Source organism: Homalodisca vitripennis, unplaced genomic scaffold (genome assembly GCF_021130785.1).
Source record: "Homalodisca vitripennis isolate AUS2020 unplaced genomic scaffold, UT_GWSS_2.1 ScUCBcl_1568;HRSCAF=5355, whole genome shotgun sequence".
In the NCBI taxonomy this organism is placed as follows: domain Eukaryota; kingdom Metazoa; phylum Arthropoda; class Insecta; order Hemiptera; family Cicadellidae; genus Homalodisca; species Homalodisca vitripennis.
In genome coordinates, this window is record NW_025777691.1 from 9,212 (window position 1) to 28,444 (window position 19,233).

Consider the following 19,233-nt stretch of genomic DNA (forward strand, 5'->3'; position numbering starts at 1 on the left):
TTATTCCTGCCTCTATCTAGCTGTTACCCACGGCTTCGCACGCAAATCTTAAGAACCGAAGTCCTTATATTACTTAGTAAATTTTTTTTTTTACTATAATTAAATTTTAGATTAAATTAGTTATATCTCCGATGCCACGATTGAGCTTGCTTTGTTGTCTCGATCGAGAGAATATGTACACACGGAGTTTTGAGAACCATACTTTCTGTCAATAAAAACAACTAAGGTTGATTTTATAACATTCTTTATATTTGTAGCCAACGTAAGATAGTAATTATGATATCTGCATTACTCCTTCTGATCAAGCATGAGCATGGTTTATATTAAATAAATATTGCAGTTAAAGGTGAATTTTTACGTCAAATTTGAATTGTATTATCTGGATAGTAAAGTCTATGTTTAAACAGTGATTGCAAAAACAGTTTAAACAAAAATTTGTCGTTTCTCTTAAGCTTACTCTATGCTTTAAAACTATAAGTGTAATATATGTTTACAAAGAACAGCTGATTAAAAATTTGAAAAGACGTTAACATATGTTTGCTGCAATGCATTTCTTATGGGTATTTCTGTAACCAGTGGGGCGGAATCCTGAATCGGGAAAGGGATGGGCATAGCTTATAAACCTTCTCCGTGGAAAAATACATATACGTACAAATTTTCATCATGATCGGTCCAATAGTTCACGATTCCATAAAGGACAAACATACAAACATTCATTTTTATATATATAGATATTCTAATAATGGGTGACTCGATACAACATGTAAACGAGCCAACAAGAGTTAGTAAACAGGATTTTTTCCGCCATCTTGTTTCTTTCTGCCATTTGCTATTGGCCTCGTAGGTGGTTGGTAGACGAATGCAGACGTATTGTGACCTGTATTCTGTAGTTCAGTTTTTAATGAATGTTGTGTATAGTTTTTTATCAAGAGCATGTTTTAGAGTTAGTGAAGTTGACATACAATATGGTGGTTGTGATTCCTGACAGACGCGCCACAATGCTTTGGTATGATTTTGTTTACTTTAACCTAGTTTGTAATTATGTGTTAGGTTAGTTATTTACCTGAAGAAGAGATCAGATTGCAGATCTCAAAAACGTAGTGTTACTGACTTTTTGTTTCACTGAACGATGGCAAATGTCCGGAAAAATCCTGTTTCCTTCATAATCCTTGCATCGTCAAAAACAAACTTCAAACAAAGAGTTAGTAACCATTCATCTAGACTTACCAACATGTTGTCAGTTGAGAGGCATCAGCTGTTTTGACATGTTTGTTCCTCCCGCCTTACGCAAGCAAACCTTTAAAGTGGCCGTGCTCGCTTATGCATTGACGGATGCAATATTTGAATGTCTGGCATTACAGAACAAATGCTCAAGGTTCTTAGGCATGCGGAACAGGGTTGAAACAGGTAAGCATTGTTCAGAAGAGCTCATGGTTTTGTAAAGGCTTTGGATTTGACACAGTTTAAACCTGGAAGAGGATGCACAATAAGCCGGATGGCTGAGAGGCAACTACCAGGCCCAGGAAACCTGGCTCTCTGTTGAAAAAAAAAAAGGGGAATGAAAACAGCAAACGTTTTGGTACAACGCAGAAATAAAAAATTTTTCAGATTATAAAAATTACATCTGGAAGCAATTAAAAAGAGATATCTATAATTTAAGGCTAAAGAAAATATATTGCAGTGCAAGAAACAGACTAACTTTTAAAATTAAAGAGGCAAAGCAAAAATACTATTTTAAAATTTTTGCTGATAATTGTAGAAACAAAAGAGAAACTTGGAAAATAATCAATCTCTTTTAAAAAAATCAAGTAGTTAGATAATATAAAAAAGAATGTTCAAATTAAAGAGGATAATGAAGTACAAGCCATAGCAGAAGATTTCAAAGAGTTTTAAAATAGCAGTAGAAGATATGTAAATAGATGGTAGGGGAATCGTTTGATTTAACAGAAAACATACAAACCGGGAATTATTTAATAGGAAAAACCAATGAGTATGAAATTATTTTAATGTAATGATATTTTGATTTATAGGTCAGTAAGTAAACTTAATGGTAACTCATCGGCAGGTGCGGATAATTAGGCATAAGAATGTAAAACATGATATATTTTACCTAAAGAATGTGCTGGTTCACTTAGTTAATAGAATTGTAGAATCTGGTAACATACCAAAAAATATTTGTGAGCAATTTCAAACCTATCTTGCTAAACATAACACAATTAATCCAGCTCAATTCGGATTTATAAGTAAGAAACCAACAATTGATTTGCTGGAAACTCTAAACAAATAAACATATGAATAAAGCTTTGCATAAGAAAAGATTGGTTATGGCAGTGGCAACAGATCTGTCAAAGACTTTTGACCTTGTTACTTATAAAACTATGATACAGAAGTTGAAGGATATTGGAATAAGAAATAAATTCGTAAGGTTATTTTCAAATTACTTTGAAGATAGAAAACTAGCAGTAGTCATAGGACAGTACATAAGTAGTAGTTATACTCAAAATTGTGGTCTTATATATTGGTCTAATATCACCAAAATTATTTAACATCTATGTAAATGATCTAGCTAGTATGAAATTTAACAGCTCAATCATGCAATATGCAGATGATAGTATTCTGTATATGACTCATAAAGATTTATCGATATGCAATAGATGTATGCAGGCAAATTTAAATTTAGTTGTTAAATACTTTTTTAATAATAGTATAAAAATTAATCGGGAAAAAAACTAAAACAATCATATTTAGAAACCCAAGGGTTGTAAACAATGTTAATATTCGTAGAGAACTATTATCATATTGTCATAAAATCAAATTTTTAATAGGTAACAGCCATTGTCAATGTGAAAAACTTGTTTTTAATGACAGTCTGAAACATCTTGGTTTAAATTTGGACCAATGAAGTTTAGTAAACATATTGATGCACTCACTAATAAACTGAGATATATTTTATTTATACATCATAAAATACGGTCAGATTTTCCAGTTTCAACAAAAATATTATTTACTTTTATTATGGAATCAATTTGTACTATTTAGCTCATGAATACATAATAAGCCCTTTGTATGTACATTACAATTTAAGATACAGAAACTTTTTGGTTCAACGTAATAAAAGCAACTATGGCAAATTATTACCCCAATTCAGAATACCGAGCCTAATAAATTTGTTACCGAGAGAACTGCAACACTTTCAAAAACAAAAATCAGATAGAAAAATGGTTGAAAAACTATTTTATTTCTCTATAGATAAAGGATGAGTTTATCAGTTTAGTATCACAATTTTTTAAAACAATAGTAAAAAGAAAGAATCATACCATTCAGCAATCCATAAATTCAGAGTAACGCACTCATAAAGCAACTTTATTCAGCGCTCACACAAAATAGTACCTCACTCCACCACCCGCCCTGAGGAACTGAAGCCACTTCTCTTTTCCTGTTCATTTCACAATACAAATATTCAAGAAAAAACAATATACAAGACATGATAATATCTTCCAACTCAGGTTTATGACCCATCACATTAGCTTCCCATTCTTTTCAACATATCATTACAGTTAAACAACCCAGCACTGATAACCCCATAGGCAACTTTCTCTTTCAAAGTACAGGCAGGCAAAGGTTACTTGCAATAGTTTTTGAGAACGAATTTCCACTCTATTAAATATAAAATGTTCAATTACATTTCTAATAATTGTATAGTTTTTTTTTAATATTCAATCAACATCTCCAATTTTTTCTTCATTTTCAAACAAAAAGAATTAATATATTTTTTGTTGCTAGAAGAAATATATTTTATCTCTATAAATTATTTTAACTTGTTTATTATTATAAGAATTATTTATTGCTGAATAAATGTAATTAAAATTAATGTAGATGTATTTATGTAAAACAATATGCATATAAAGTATGTTTAATATAATCAAAAATTTTTTTTCATTAAATTTTCTCCCTTGATTAGCAATGCTAGAGGGTTAGATATAGTTATATACATATACTGCAATGTAAATGTTTTTCTGAAAATAATGAATTTGAAATTAATGCTGACCTTGAGAGCATCTCAGAATGGTCAGTAATTAATGGCTTAAAACTTGTAAACGCAGATAGATGCACTGTTTTACACGCCATAAAACCTAGTGGAGACTCTTAAAAATAGTGGAGTGAGCATCTTACTTGACGGTGGGGGTCTGCCTTTGAGTGACAAGGCTAAGAAGGTTTAGCAGTATGAGGGCGTTTGCATCTGATACCATTCATACTGTACATTGTACTTTTACCAAATAAAGTTTTTGATTGATTGATCTAGGGAATAGGCTGACTAAGTTTGGCTGATACCCAATGAACTGGAAAGGTACCTCCCCGGAGTGACACTGCCTCTAGTGTCACTCAAGACCAATGGTGGGCTCAAATAAACGCTTGTTAAGCATCCTGCTTTTGGTCTTGCTTTTGCGAAACTCCAGGATCTAGGCTACTGCTCTGAAAGTGTACTCTGTGACGGTATTGCTCTAGGCACCTTGTAGTTGTGGTCTCAGTTCAGGCATGGTTTGACCGGGTCCATTTGGAATCGTACCACACATATGCGTTTGTATACACTGGGTACCTCCATCTCATGGTGTGAAGGGACCCATGACTAAGTGATGCATGACGCACGGCTTTTGCATTGCAAAAAAAGCCCTTGGGAATTAGGCACCTCTCTAGCATAAATAGCCTTACCTGGTTATGTGGGGTTCTGACTAGGTGGACCTATTTCCTTGGAACTTGTGGGTCTTTTTATGGAGTCTGAAAGCAACAACAGATCTAGATTTGGAACATCTACAGTAGACAGTTGCATCCAGCAATCTGGCTTTGGATGTCTCTGCCTGCTCATCACACTTAATCACCACCGACAAAGACTCAGCAGTTGTTGGTGCTAAAGTATAATGCGAGTCCATGTACTCAGAATCTGAAGTATGTGAACTGGATTACAACCTCCAGCTCCCTTTCAAATTACACAAGCAAATGGTGAAGTACCTGGCTTTAGGACAGGCTGAAGGGCAAGAAGTCTGTTAATGCAAGGAAAAGATTTAAGAAGCAGAGAAAGTCAGCACCGGGTGAGGTTGCAGGAGCTGAATCTAATCCAATGGGAAGAAAGGACGCCCAACTGTGTTTCAGGAGCAGGCAGGTAGTCAAACTTCTCCCCCACCAGAAGGGAATGTGAGGGACATCTTTGAAGGGATACAAACCTTCCCTTGAGGAAGACTTGATGGGATAAAAGATTGCTTTGTTCCCTTAGAACTATCTTAAACGGCGCTTCTCAGAGGAGGCCTATGAGCTGCGTAGGTGCTCCTTGATGAGGTGTGCTTGTCATGCTGTGTGGCAATAATGAGACTAAAGATTGGATACAGAGTCTGGCTCTGGGGCAGAGGGTTGAGGACACTGAGGGGATGGGTGTGGTCTTTGGGGACTATTGGGATTTCATAAGATATAACAAGGTCTTCCTCAGGCTCGATGCTTTGGTGGCCGAGAGGCACTCTGCGATATTCCTTGGAGCCATTCCCAGCAAAATGGTTAAATTTTCGTGGCGGATTCTGTGTGGATGTCCACACAGAAAGTTCCAGAATAATGGTAATGTTGGTAGATGAACCGTCTGCAGCCACTCTTAATGTGCTGAACTGGAGGGTGTTCAATGGTGTAGAGCAGATACAGGTGAAGATGCAGGGTGTGGCGGCTCATCATTGGGATCCAGGTCCTTCAGGGCAATATGCATCACAGTAGAGCAGCTTCAACTGTGTTCTGTAGATGCTTTTTGGCGGAAGAATTTCACGAAGCTCTGATACAGAAACTCTGGATTTGTGAGGGTAAGGTATCAGGGCTTTAACTTGTTAGCTCCCATGTTCACAACGCTAGAGCATGTACTGTTTGTAAGCAATAAGGTGGACAGCATTCCTGTTCTGGAATTTTGTTCCAGGGATCTTTCCACCGTCAGATCAATTGGGACTGGCACTTTTATCATCATATCTTCCATATGATGATATGGTTCTACATCCTCCAGACAGGCGGCCAGAGAGGGTGGATCATGCCGGGAGGAGTGGCATGGAATTAGTGATTGGATATGATGCTAACTCGCATAGTGGGGCATGAGGCAAATCAACACGAATTGCAGAAGTCACTTCTGGAACATATAATATCCCTTAGTCTTGTGATTGCAAACATGGGTAAATGATCCTCTATATTACACGCGGACGTGAAGGGATGTAATAGACATAACCATGATGACGATTACGATACAAAACACGATAAAAAGCACAGAACAAGTGTGAGAATTTCTGTCTTGAAAAACATTTACCATCTCAGCATTAAAACTATGAATGGATACTCCATGTAATGTATGCCACAAACCTACCCTATGTACTCTCTGTTTTAATAAGTACATAACTTGGCCTAATCCTAACCTTCCTCCCCCAAAAATCCCTTGGCACACAAGTATTCTTACCATTAACCATGTCTCCTTCTTATTATGTATAAAAATGTTACTGATGATGGCACATAATCATTATAAATCTATTCATATCAATCTTTATGTTCAAAGGTATACATAAAATAATGAGGAATAAAATACAGAATTGAATTTAGAAATATTAAGTTTTAATTTGAAACAATAGCTGCACTACAAAATAAATAAGGCATCATATGACACCCTTTCTTCATTCTATGAATCTCAATTCTGCCGCTTAGCAATGACTAGACAGACAGCCATTGAATAGATATTGCTATACATTATTAAGGAACTAAAACCACTCAAAGACTACATCACACACAAATTAATTAATTACTAAACTTACTTATTAGTGAGAAAACAACTAATGATAATAACAACAATCATATCTTACTAAAGGAATTGAATTAATACAATCCTGAAAGGACAAATAATAATCAAAGCTACAATCAAATTGACTAACAAACCTATACTGATCAAATGTTTAGTTACACAAACATTTAATATATATGAATACAAAAAACATAATTTTACTTTATTCCTAATTTCAGACAGTAGAGAACACTGCATCCTGTACTAAGAGTTTTTAAAATACTACATTAAAAATTACTATTTAATTTATAAGTAAATATTTTTTATTAAACTTGATTTGTCTAATAAAATGTCTTGTCAAACTTTTATATATTTGCCCCATTAAAATTGTTTATTGGATGGCGGTACTAAAGGGTTACTAATTTAATTTAAACTATGCCAATAAGTCAAACAAATTATAAGTTAGTAGGACATGATTTTATCAAATAATTTCTCAAGCACTCAATACTGAGCTAGCTAAACAAAATTTGGTAACTTTAACGATTACAAAATCTCAACTTGGTGAGGATTAAGACTAGTAGAATGTTTCATCATTATTGCTAAACATACAATAGAAAGTCTTACAATTAAATGCTCTTTTAATTAACCATGGATTATATTTAATTATTAATAGTTTAGAAAACTACAGTTTCACAACTAATAATATATTTTAAATTAAAGCAACATAAAAATGTGTTGTATATATTATGTGTTGTTTGAGTTTTTATTAAGTTGTAACAGATATAAACACAACCATGTCTCTAAATAAGAGAAAACTAGTTGTGTTTTTGATAAAATATGACAATAGATTACAGTATTGTTTATGTTTGACAATGGAATAATAGTATAATACTTAGCAACAACAGTTTCTACATGCAAATGCAAAAAAAAACCTTTAGTAAACCAAGAAACTCATTAGAATGAAATATATTACAAAAAGTGGATACATTTTTAACGCTATCCCTTGTTAAAGCTGTTTTATTAAAGTAACATTACATTATAATTTGACATATTATATAAAAAAAATATTTCTTAAACTAAAAAGTAGAGATTTATTCACAGAAAATTGAAACAGAACATAATTGAGAATTTGTATAATGTCAATTTATAGTTTTTCATGGTAACAAATTCTAAATGCTGTAAGTCCTACAGAAAAGAAATGATTCTATACAACTAAGGGGAGTGTGAATAGTGAAATATGAATTAAAATAAAATACAAGTAAAATGTAAGCAATTGAATATGAGATAGTTTAGGTTGTAAATATATTTAAAAAATTGTAATACATATTTAAAAACAAAGATAAATGATAAAGTTATATATTGGATGAATTTGAAAATATATAAGTCTTAATTAAGAAAGTATATAAAAATGACTAGAAATGTAATCTAGTCAAACAAAAATAACAACCACCATGAGGGTTAAACATTAGATTCATATTAGCAATGATCCTAAATAATGGATCCAATTAATTTTTAACTCCCGTTTAATGTGGAACAGTGTTAAAAATACTAAAATTATGTGATTAATTTTTAATTTTATTATTTTGATGTGTATTGTTTAATTACATGAAAAGTGTTTAAACTAAATTTAGACTCGCTCTAAGATTGAGGGTACTTCTACTCTTGAAACTTGAAAAATCAAAACTAAGTAGAGGCAATTTTAAAAATTTAAATTAAGAAGTAAAGTGTTAGAATTTTAAAAGTATTTAATCATGTTGAATTTAATAATATATATATTTTTTCTAATGTTACATCATTTAAACCCTCTTGATCTGATGAGTACCTATGTAAAATTATGTATTAGTTAACAATTAAAGTATGTTCAGTATACATAAAAATGTTTAAGTTGATGTTTAATGTCACAGGACAAAGCACATTTTTTTTAATTTGAAAAATATTGAATGACTAAACGTCTTACAATATGCCATGTTTCAAAATTACAAAGGCTAAAAACATATTCCTTTCTTCGCAGATGGTAATTTATTCAGTTATCTGATAATCTAAGAGCACTTGTAAGTTTGGTAATTATACCTTGGTAACTAGATAAGAGTTCTCCGGGGTAGCCGTATGAATTGTATAAAGTGGAAAGAACAGGCTCCTGAAGGAGCTGTACAGGATCAGGTCGTTGATTCACCTATCCACATGAGGGAGGTGAAGGTGGAAAGACAACCATCACAGCTACAGGAGCTGTAGCAGGATCAGGTAGTTCGTCCACATATCCCATATATGGGAGGTGAAGGTGGAAATACAACCATCAGAGCTGAAGGAGCTGTGCAGGATCAGGTTGTTCATTCACCTATCCACATGAGGGAGGTGAAGGCGAAAAGACACTCTCACAGCTACAGGAGCTGTGCAGGATCAAGTAGTTTGTCCACATATCACCTATGCAGGAATTAAGGTGGAAAGACAACCATCAGAGCTGCAGGAGCTGTGCAGGATCAAGTAGTTTGTCCCACATATCACCTATGCAGGAATTAAGGTGGAAAGACAACCATCACAGCTACAGGAGCTGTGCAGGATCAAGTAGTTTGTCCCACATATCACCTATGCAGGAATTAAGGTGGAAAGACAACCATCAGAGCTGCAGGAGCTGTGCAGGATGAGGTAGTTCATCCACCTATCCGGTATACCATCAAGCATCAAGTTCTCTCTCTATTATTATCAATCCATTTTACTCTGTTCATTTACATTTATATAGTGTTAGCAATATATTAAAAGCACTGAGAAAAACCTTTTTGTTATAATAGTTTTTGTTTTTAAGTTGAACTGTAGTATTACATTGAATACGTCACAGTTAGGGAGAAACTAGTGACTTTGTTACACGCATATTTCTTTCCAGTATAAATCGTATTGGTGGATTTAATTTTTTTTTACTTTCATTTTCATTTCAGATTTTAATAAAATAAATAAAACCACTTCAATATACAACATTTTTCAATCATAATTTTTATCATGAATTAATTCATATTTCAAATATTTACACACCCCTATAAAACAATAAAAAAGGAAAAGAAAGTTCTAGTTCAGCTGTATTCTTTAACTTCTAATAATTGAAAACTGACAAATGCTGGCAAATCCTCCACATCAACTTTGAACTATGATCATTGTGATGTACTCAGCTGTGTTTAATACAAACACAATGAATATCAAAGCATTATGTTATGAGCGGTGGTGAACTAGTTGACTTGCTTAGGCCACACTTGGTAGAAACACCCAGTCCTCGAGGAATGATGGTATGAAAGCTCTGTCTGTGGTGAACTGAAACAGGTATTTTCAAGTTGTTCAGCTGATCCTCATACATGGCTAGAGAAGCTGGACTGGAAGCTCCATTACCCTGAAAATGATATATAGATTAACCCTTTTAGCGCCAAGAACCTATAAGTCAACCTTTTAGGCTCAACCTGTTAAGTCATGAAACGCCGAGAGCCTTTATTTAGGCTCAAGCTAGGTTGGTGGTGAAACACCAAGAGCCTATATAGGCTTGGACAAGTTTGGACGTTAAGCACCAAGGGCTTTTATTTAGGCTCTCAACATTTTCATGTAGTACTCAACCATTTACTGACTAATATCAATAAAATTAGTACTGATTAATGCATTTTATGTAAAATGTACTATAGCAAGTAGCACTGCATAGACATTAATATAATATTCAAACAAAATAACAATACATATTAAAATGTTTTATCAAACAACACAGCGTTTCTATGGTTAAAAGTCAGTTTTGTACTTTGTTTACTAATAAATACATAAATTGTTAGTATTATTTTACCAAATTTTCACAAGTATTTCTGAATTAAATATATTATACTATAATACAAAGGTTTTTTAGTAAATATTTGTTCAGGCATTTATTGAGCTCTTAATATAACCACCAAAAAATGGAAAAAATATCCAACTTTTAAAGGTGTACAATTTTAACAGATCAACATTTCATAAATTTAAATTACGTCATTGTTCTGCAATTAATAACAAAAAAAATGAAGTCAAAATCATTAGTTTATCGTAAAATTTAGCGAAATGAAAACAATTTATATCTACGTGTGTCATAATTCGTTTAAAACTGCCCTGGCGCGACTGCGACATACCCTGCGGCTATTATGCGGCGCCCAACAGGACAAACCCAATCAATCAATCAATCAATAATATCTTTATTCAAGACATACATAAAATGTACATGAATGCGTCATTCTTAATAAATAAATATTTAAGGTGATGTTATATTAGTTGTACATACATACAATCCTTTTAATGTCAATTATTTTAAAAATCTTAACATAGTTAAAAATAGGTTTAATATTATTTAAATTAATTTTATTACCAAATTATAATTAATTCCACTAGACTTCAGAAATCAAAATCAAAATACAAGGCTCTGGGAGTAAAACTCTTCAAAGTTATAACATGACAAATCAATTAAAAACTGTTTTAATTTATTTCTGAATCTAACACTATTGTTTTCATTCCTGATGCTACCTGGCAGGTTCCCCATAAACTTGATTCCCATATAAGTTGGGCTTTGCTTAAATTTTTCTTTATTATGTTGTTTTATTACAAAGTTATTTTTGTTCCTAGTATTATAATCATGAACATGTAGTTGTCGTGGTAATTTAGTCTCATTATTTTTTTACATATAATACTGTTCTATATATATAGAGGCTGTATACAGTCATAAACTCGAGCTCTTTAAAATGTAACTTACATGACTCATCTTTTTTGAGTTTTAGAATCACCCTAATTGCCTCCTTTTGTAGACGTAAAATTTTATTCAGGTTTACAGCACTTGTTCCCCCATACACTTCAATCCCCGTATGCGATATGTGAATGAACCATGGCATAGTACACTGATTTCAAGGTTTGTTTATTACAAAAAGGTGCTAGCCTTCTTAGTGCAAAAATTCCTGAACCTAATTTCTTACATATTTTTTGTACATGAATGTTCCAATTAAGTGTACTATCTAAATGTAGCCCTAAAAATTTAGTTTCTTTATCCAGGTTTTTCATATTAATTTTGTTTGATTCAACATTTTTGCAAGTAAACTGTATAAAAGTAGTTTTATTATCATTGAGTAAAAAGATTTCTGTTATTTAAATCAACAGTAAAAATTATAGTGCTCCACAAAATTAAATGTATTGTACATAAATTAGTTTTCATACCACAGTTTAAAGTGCCGCGGGAAAAAGGTTTAGTGCACAGGACTTCCGGGCGTAGTAAACGAAAGCTGAAATGACGTGAGTTTTCCGGTGTCTAGAAATAGAAAGTGACTCATATTTCTCTAAGACCCTTTTGATAACAGATTGGAGCAGGGTCACGCTCACCGAAACCTGGTTTGCGCATGCGCACTACGAATTCAGGTTGGTTAACACCGGCACCAAGTTTCCCTGCCCGCAGGCTTATTCCCGTAGCAAGCTGTCCAGCCATCGGTACTCTGAATTAGTGAAACCCCTGCATTTTGCTGGACGCAACCTTGACCTTTTTTGTGTACTGCAAATTTAGCGTATCGGCGAATTGAAGGAGTTTATACTTGGACTAATTCCAAACAATGTCCTTTACGCTAGAAAACAATAAAAATGGAAAAAGATTTTATTATTATTGACATCTACAAATACAGAGAGCAGAGAACGTATGCCAACGGAGATATTAATTGGCGCTGTTTAGGCCGCTCTTGTAACGCGTCAATGAGAACCGACGCAAGCAAATCCAAAATTATTTCAGTCTTAAACGACAAACATTCAGGAGACCATCCAACTACCATGCGATCGCTGAGTAAAGCAGCAGGAAGCTCCCTCCCCATCCGCAGTTGGTCGCGCCTCTCCCGCGGCCGCCGCGTCCGCTGCCGCCAGCGCATCTCTATGTGCCTCACCTCTTCTATCACAGAGTATTCTCGCAAAGAAAACCTACGATATAGCATGTCAGACTGAAGACATTCATTTAAAAAGCAAAGATGAATTAGTTGCTCAGAGTGAAAGAAACTAACCATTCTCCAATCAAATTTAGTAGATAAAATTCAAGATCTCACCCGTCAGTTAGAGGAAACTAAAAAAACAGAAAAATACGAAACAAAAAAAGGAATGTGCGGAAACTCAAACAAACATCGAGGTAACTCACATAAAATCAACTCAAACAGAAGATGCATGTACTCAACAATCTACATGTAAAAAAATGTGAAATACTACAGGATGAAACAAAAAAGTTGATTTCTACAATACGTACGATGGAAGATGACCAGATCAGAAATTCTGGTTTTCCAATTTATCCTGATAACCTCAGCTTAAGAAATAGTTATTCTGTCCTTGAGGAGGAGGGCTGTGGAGGGGTGGAAGTGACGTGTGGGAGAGATATTGGCACAGTGAATCGAAAAGTTGTCAAACGAAGAAACAAACTAAGAGGCAATAAAAAGAAGACAGACGAGAAGAAACTCAATCATCGGAATTTCCTGACATCCGGAACAACAAGCAATACCCGATTCAACATTAACATCTTCGGTGACAGCCATGCTAAAGGCCTGTCGTCGATTATCCAGAAAAAAATAAAAGACGGTGACTCAGTTTTTGCTTGTGCAAATTCAGGAGCGCGTATGGACTATGTGCTTTAAAAATAGCGCAGATATGACAAAAAAATGTCGAGGGAAATGATCCGATTGTAATCATTGCTGGAAATAATGACATGGGGATCGTTGATGAAAAGAACAACTTATTGAACTCTGATTTGGCAGACAAGATTGAAAAACACGTCACATCACACAAAAATCAATCTTACATTGTGGTTAATTTGTTTCACACCGACACGACTTACCTTATAACTGCCGCATCAATAAGGAAATAAAACAAATTAACAATAAACTGCTAAAACTTGAAAAAGAAGGTGTGTGTGTTGTAGATGTCACCAGATTTTTTCGGCGTCTTTTCACCAGACACGGCCAGCATCTCAACGGGCAAGGCAAGGCAGCTCTTTGTTATAAACTACTGTCGGCGATCGAGAACTTGAGACGAGAACAGTGCGAGTCTTCCAGCAACGCTGCAACGGCGAACCAGCAGTTAACTCAGCTGAATGGAGTTCCACACAATAACTTCGGAAGAGAGATGCCACTACCGGTTGAGCGGCCAGAGCCAGAACCTGTCACACTTCCATTTGACACCTACGCGGACGCGGTGAAAAGCTACAACTTGAGGCGGACGATGACCAGCGAGAGACATCAGCCTGAATCCTCGCCACCAGCGGCGGCCAGGGACGTGGGAAGCGGCGATCCGGACTCTGTGATCGGCGACCGGCGGATGTCCACCGAGAGCGTAAACGAGTTTCCAACCGACCATAGACATTTTTTAGCAGTAAGCCAAGTTTTAGAAAAAAACATTGTACAGTAGGGCGTAGACTTTCGACTTCGGCGCCCCCCTGCCAAAACAAAAACAATGCAACAAAGTGCAACAAATTCAAAATTCAAAATTTTGCACCAAAACTCTCAGGCCGCTACAAATAAAATTGACTGTTTAAATTTGATGGCAGACGAAGTCATGCCCGAAGTGATGGTTATTACTGAGCATCACTTCAATGAATGCAACATACACCAGTTTCGACTGGAAAAAACTATTACCTGAGTAATTACTTTGCACGAAGTAATTTTAAAGGTGGGGGTATTGCTTTGTTTGTCAAAAAGGGAATTCAGTATGAAAGTGGATGTAATGTGAATTGTTCTGAAAAGGACTTTGAAGCGGCATCCATTTCACTTTTAATGCAAAAAAACAAAATTTTTTTGATCGGCCTTTACAGATCCCCTGATGGTAATTTCGATGTTTTCATGGACCAAATGAGTTTTCTTTTGCAAATTCTTTTTCAGAAAAATAGATCGTTCATAATAATTGGGGACTTTAATGTTGATGTACTCAATGTAAGAGACATGAAAACCAGGAAGTTGGGGGATCTCTTGAAAACATTTGATCTGCATTGGTCCGTAAACTCGCCGACTAGGGTGACAGCTACCACTGCCACCCCGCAATTGACAACGTCATCACCAATATGCCATCTGTGGCGGTGTCCCTGATTGTCACAGCCATCTCGGATCATGATGCGCAGCTGGTCACTTTGACGGATTTTGCGCCTGCTACTCTCCCGCCACAGACAGTCGTCTCCCGAGCTACTCGACCTGAGAATATTGCTGCTTTCTGTAAGCTATTAGAAAAAGAATCTTGGGACTGTCTTGATGGTTGTTCTGGAGCTGACGACATGTTTATATCGTTTAATAGGGTATTAAACTATTATCTAGATGTTGCATGTCCCCAGAAAAAAAACTGTTCAAAAACATAAAAATTGTCAAAGTAGTTGGATTACTACCGGAATATTAGTCTCCAGGGCAAATTTAAAAGAATATTACCAAATTTCAAGAAGAACAACAGATGAGCATTTCCAAACATTCTTTAAAAATTATAAAAAAATCTACAAAAAAGTAATAAAGGCAGCTAAGGCATATGATGTAAACAAAAAACTGAGACATTCTAATAATATATCAAAAACCGCTTGGTATATAATTAACAAACAAAGTAAATACAGAAAACCCAGTCTCTCCTTCAGAGCTGATATTTGAAGGAAATGCCATTAGAGACCCCTTCTTGATTGCGGACATGTTAAACAAATTTTTTGTAGATGTGGCGGTGAAGAGTGGCAATGTGCCATTGTCAAGTTCTGACAGCAGCAGGGGTCATGCAGCCCAGCAGCGTCGATGATGTTAACACCTGTTACAGAGGGTGAGGTGGCTGCGGTGATCCGGGACTTAAAGGCCAAGCATTCTAGGGATGTTTATGGGTTGTCGGGGTGGCTTCTTAAACAGTGTTTCCACACAATCTTGAAACCATTGGCCAGAATGATTAATTTTTCTTTCCAAACTGGACAATTTCCAAACGGCCTAAAAAATGCAAAAATCATTCCACTCTTCAAAAAAGGCGATTCAAAATCTCCAAGCAATTACAGGCCCATTGCCATTCTTCCAACAATCAGCAAAATATTTGAGAAGTTATTTCTCATTAGAATGCTTTCCTTTCTGGACGTGCATGATATTCTCTGTAAGGAACAGTTTGGTTTCCGGAAGGGAATATCGACAATTGATGCAGTCACTAAACTGATCGACATTGTTGTGAGGGGCTTGGACAGGCAAATACCTACGCTTAGCGTATTTCTTGACCTGTCTAAGGCGTTTGACTGTGTGGACCACCAGACTCTCATTTCAAAACTACATGACTGTGGGATACGAGGTACACCACTCTCATGGCTTGAGTCGTACCTGAGTTCCCGCCTGCAAAAAGTCCATATAAATGGCGTTTCATCAAACAACGCCCTCGTAAAATATGGGGTCCCACAGGGATCAATTCTCGGCCCAGCTCTTTTTTTTAATTTATGTTAATGACCTCAGGTCATCCATATCAACTGGCCAAATGATTCAGTACGCAGATGACACAACTCTCTGTTTTCAGAGTAAATGCAGGGCCTCATTGGAAGTGGAATGTTTTGTAAGTGCAAATTCTTGTCTGCAGTTCTTATCTAAGGTAAATCTGCAGACAAATGATTCAAAATCCAATTTCATCTATTTCTCAGGGCGAAGAGTGTCCCATGATTGTGGCCCATCAGTTGTGCTAAATGACACAGTCATTGAAGAACTAAACAGCATTAAATTCTTAGGAATCCACATTGACAAAAGTCTAACGTGGGACAATCATGTAGACGCAGTCTGCGCCAAAATGTCCTCGGGCATCTTTGCTCTGAGAAAGTTAGCAGAATTTTGTGCAATTTCTATTCTAAAAATGGCCTATTATGGCCTTGTGTACCCACACATGTCTTATGGCATAACGTTGTGGGGAGGATGCGCAAACACCCACTTCCAAAGGTGCTTTGTCCTGCAGAAGAAAGCAATCCGAATCATCTCTAAAATAGGAATGAGAGAATCCTGCAGGGAGCACTTCAAAAGTCTCGATTTGTTAACGCTCCCATCCCTCTACATGTACGAGACTGTCCTGTACTGTCGTTACAAATGTGAAGTGACGCGGGGCAGAGACATCCATGACTACAACACTAGAGGGAGGGATGCATTAAGACCAGCGCAGCACAGGCTCCGGGCTTTCGAAGCCCTGCCATCTGAGGTCGGGGCCAAACTTATCAACAAGTTGCCTCTTGACCTACAGGCTGAAAATGGGCAACCACTGTTTAAGAGGAAGCTAAGGAACCTATTGGTGCAAGGGGCCTTTTACTCCGTCGGCGAGTTCGTGGACCGGGGAGGTTAGTTGGTACAACCGTTGAGTGGGGGGTGCCAGGCTTTAGGCCTACATGATAAGCCATAATGTTCTCTCTATTTAAGTTTTGTTTTATTTGAGAATTAAAATTTTAAGTGCTTTCTTTAATTTGCTTAGTTTTACATATAACTTTGTAAACACTACAATATTATTTTATTTAAATATCTACATGACTTGACGCGTGCCATGCAATGTTGTAAAAATTGTTATTACGGCAATAAAGAAATTTATTATTATTATTATTTATTATTATTATTATTATTATTAAATAACTTTTTTAACAATGAAACTGATTCGTTACATTTCTTTTTAGTTGTACCTAATTCCATATCGGCAATGCACAAGCTTATATCATCCGCATACAAAACAAATTTTTACTATTATCAATTATATCATACAGATAATTAGGTAAACCCCCCAAGTAGCACAAAAACAGGAAAGGGCCTAATATTGACCCCTGTGGGACAGAGTAGGTCACATTTTTTGTATGAGACCTAACATCATGCTGATTATTTTTATTTAAATACTTAACATTAACAAACTGTTGACGGCCTTCCAAGTACGACTTAATCCAGCTAAGTTCTTTACCAATGATACCATAGCTTTTTAATTTTTCTAGTAATATTTTATGATCAACACTGTCAAATGCTTTGGTCAAATCTAGGAAGGCGCCAACAATGTTGTATCCCTCATCTAAGTTCTCTAAAATGTGTTCAATATAATTTCTTAATGCTGTTAATGTGGATCTATTTTTCCTGTATCCATGTTTGATCACACCAGTAAACTCTGGCGTTATGTGACGCGATCTACCCAATATGCTTGGCTCTAAAAGGGTTAATTATTAAACCTCTCAAAAGACAACAAATTAAAAACACTCGAGAAGAAATATACAGGGTGTAAAAAAAGTCCGCACCAGCTTGATAATTCCTGAACGATTACAGGTAAAGCAATAAAACTTGATAAATCATTACTGCATCTATAAATCTACTTTTTTAAATAACTGCCATTTCTTTTGCGATATCAGGAGGATGGCCTGCAAGGAGTCAAAAGGAAATTTTAAATTTGAGCATGGGTCAAGTAGTACATCAAATTACTGTTAAACTTAATTGAGGTATTTTGTTGGAACATTGTTTTATATGTTTAAAAAAAACATTGTCTACAAGTTCTATTTGAACACTTTTCCTCTACTAATAATTATAATGTTACATAGCAATATTTCTAAATTTTAAGTCTAAAAACTAATATTTAGACTTTAATAATTTATTATGTATATAACATAAGTTGTATACAAAAACTTATAAGAAACTATTTGTAGTAAAACTAATTGGTGACAAAATAAAAATTATTTTGTTACATATTTCACATAGGTTAGCAGGTATGTGCGTTTTTTTAAATACTTGCAAAATTGTAATAAAAGAATGGTGAGGGGGAAAAGCTCAAGGAGGAAAACCAGGGATTTTTTAAAAATACATGTCTAAAAGTCTACCATCTGTAAAAAATTCAGCTTGTAGCGAATAATTTTTGACATTTGGCGATATTTTATCTTCGTTGCATGGACTATTAACAGAGATGGAGACATTGAAAATCTAAATGTATTATGAACCAGTTACCAACTAAAAACGTGTATTAATATGATGCTGCCACTGAAAAACATGTTTTGGCAGAACATTCATTACATCCAATCTTTAGGCAGGATAAAACGTCATAATAATATTTGATTTACTGCTGAGTCACTTACGTGGGTCATATACTTTCCGGTAGGTTTGAGGACTTGCATGGCTTTGTTGAGAATGAGCCGGATGAAATCCCACACTTCTCCCTGAGGTGAAGTTGACACAGGAATATCTGTCAGATCTCCGAAAACGTACGTAGTCCACTGTCTTGCCTTCCGCAATCATTGCGTCCAAAGATTTCACACAGTCGTCCACAACAATCTGGCAACCAATATAGGATATTGAATTAATGACTTGCAGAATTTAGCTTTACAAGTGATTAGGAAGGGTTAGGTCGAAACTTTGGATCACTGGATTCATTAAGTCTTCCTATATTCAGGTCAAATCATAAAATCAATTAAATAAATTTGGAATAAACAAGTAATTATTGATTACACAAGAATCAATTGCCATACATTAAAAATC

At 35.2% G+C, this 19,233-nt stretch overlaps 1 pseudogene; it reads right to left on the reverse strand.

Moving 5' to 3' along the window:
• Positions 1–6,599: 6,599 nt before the first annotated feature.
• LOC124371534 overlaps positions 6,600–19,233 on the reverse strand; it is a 50,779-nt pseudogene continuing 38,145 nt past the window's right edge.